Source organism: Priapulus caudatus, unplaced genomic scaffold (assembly GCF_000485595.1).
Source record: "Priapulus caudatus unplaced genomic scaffold, Priapulus_caudatus-5.0.1 Scaffold568, whole genome shotgun sequence".
NCBI classification, from domain to species: domain Eukaryota; kingdom Metazoa; phylum Priapulida; class Priapulimorpha; order Priapulimorphida; family Priapulidae; genus Priapulus; species Priapulus caudatus.
The window spans coordinates 189385-191884 of NW_014577629.1; the positions used below are offsets into that span (position 1 = coordinate 189385).

The following is a 2500-nucleotide window of genomic DNA, read 5'->3' on the forward strand; positions in this document are numbered from 1 at the left end:
CTGTGTGTGCGTGCGTGTGTGTGTGTGTCTGTGTGTGCGTGCGTGTGTGTGCGTGTAAGAGTGCGTACGTGCGCGTGTGTGAAGCCGTGGGAAAAGCTTTGGGAATAGCCTTGACCGCAATATAATATCGTCGCACCATCTATCGGGAAAAATAAGCTGACATTGTCACAGCATTGTTTAGTTAATGCACACCAGCCCGTCCGTGCGTATCATAAACACACAAGTAGTACATAAGTAATAATAGTACAAATATAAATAACATATTAGTATAATAGAACTATGTTTTTGAGTACATGTTGTTCCTATAAATTTCTCTATGCTACAACACAATTCACACCAATGTTACAGTGACAGTACATAATGCTGACACAACAGGCCCACTTAAAAATAACTTTACCGACACATGTCGCTACGAAGATAACACACAGATAACAATTATATCACAATCATACATACCATCAGGGGTTAATATTATAATGGGAATTATTTGTCATTGTTAGCCCCCTGCTACCATATACATACATAAAATACATAACATGCGCAAATAGCCATGAATAACATACATATCCATGCGTTACATACATAACATACATGCAGAGCGATACACAAACAGCGTACATAGCAAAGCCATGTCAAGGTTGGGGGTTTTCCTGAGGAAACTTTCCATGTGAGCACCTCTCTAACCCGAGCGTAGTAAGCAATATATATATATATATATATATATATAGTCACATCTGGTGAATATGAAGTCAGGCGGCGTACAATACTACTTCTAGTTTTCCCCATATAGCTTCCTAACATTGTCAACCTCCAACTCTATATAATCTCCTAAATGAACTCCCAAGCACATCTATCCTCCCCAATAATTATAACACCCGCGTAGAAGCAAGCGTAACTTTGGCAGGCGAATCCTGCTACATAGAAAAGCAACACGGATGAAGTAGGAGATGATGAAGGAGCACAGAGACAATAACAATAGCAGCCGTGGATGCTATCATTCCCTGTCAACTCGGCTGGCTCGCAACACCCAGAACATTCAACCCGGCAATCAAGTGCGTTATCCATTAGACTGCCCCCCACGCCCCTACCTCTACCTCACTGTCACTGTGGGTGCTATATGTCACTATATTGTATTAGGGAGGTATCAGCTAGTGTGTGTTATATGACCACGTTCTTGTCGGGCGGAACTATAACGTTTTATACCTGCCACGCTCATGGGGACGATTGGTGTCCAGAGTTTGTTGCTCCGTATAAAACCGCATTACAGATGTTATTATTACCCCGGGATTAAAACACTGGGGCACACACGCCAGGGCCGTAGCCTACGGAGGGGGGGGGGGGGAAGGTGGGCAGCTGCCCCCCTAGATTTTGGAGCAAATAAAAAAAAAATTTCTACTAAAAGAGAATTGTCGTAGTCAGAATGAAGGCTGTACATGTGCTCAAAAGTGCATCAAATACCATTTCCTGCGATCTACATTTTCTAAATTTTCTGGGGGGAGGATCCCCAAATCACCCACATGTTTCCCACCCATCCTTGAAATCCTGGATCCCTCACTTCCCCCCCTAGGGATTTGCTCAGCCTACGGCCCTGCACGCTGGTTAGCAGGCTACACACTAACACTCACCAAGCACGCCACCGAGAGAAAGACAATCTAACAAGCATCAAGGAGAGAAACGCTCACAGCTCAGACTACAGACTGACTACATGCGGTCCGTACGTACGTGACTACTTACTACTTACTAAGTACTTACTAGTTACTACTTACTAAGTACGTACGTTACTAAGAGACATTCGCACCCAACACGTGGGAGATTTTTAAAAACCTCGAAACACAAAACACGATCCGTCACAAAGCGTCGCGATATTCAAGGCAAACGAACAACAAAACATGTCACACGCACACGCACGCACGCACAAGCACACGCACGCACACGCACGTAAGCACGCACGCACGCACACACACACACACACACACACAAACACATACACACACACACACACACACGCACACACAACAACAACAACAACAACAACAACAGCAGCAGCAGCGGCAGCAACAACACCAGGGCTAACGTGTAACAACGATCATACCTGCCAGCCGCGGAAATGCTTGGCCACGGCTGTGACAGCGAGTTGCATGGTAGTGAATTCCAGACGTGCCTACAGGTGGCGCCAGAAGCATGCGCACAGATTCATTACTACACACATGCGAGATGCAAAGGTATAATATACATGTACACATATGTGCGCAAAGATCGATGCAATACGTGCAAATCAGACAAAAAACCCGATATACAATGTTTGCAATCCAACAACAACTACTCCGTACGTATAACGAAGAGCAGGGGCGGATCCAGAGCGTTTGGGTGACCAGTTTCAATATGTTCTTCTGCAGCTAGGGGGGTCCGGGGGCATGCCCCCCCCGGTAATTTTTTTAAAATTAGGCTATATTTATTGCATTTTGGTGAATTTTGAGGCCTGTGACCGGTTTCTGGAAAC

The 2500-nt window shown here is 45.0% G+C and overlaps 1 protein-coding gene across 1 annotated transcript in view; it reads right to left on the reverse strand.

The window, feature by feature from the left end:
- LOC106811723 (unconventional myosin-Ib-like) overlaps positions 1–2500 on the reverse strand; it is a gene marked incomplete at its 5' end in the record, with an annotated part of 21533 nt that overhangs the window by 9828 nt on the left and 9205 nt on the right. The window lies entirely within an intron of this gene.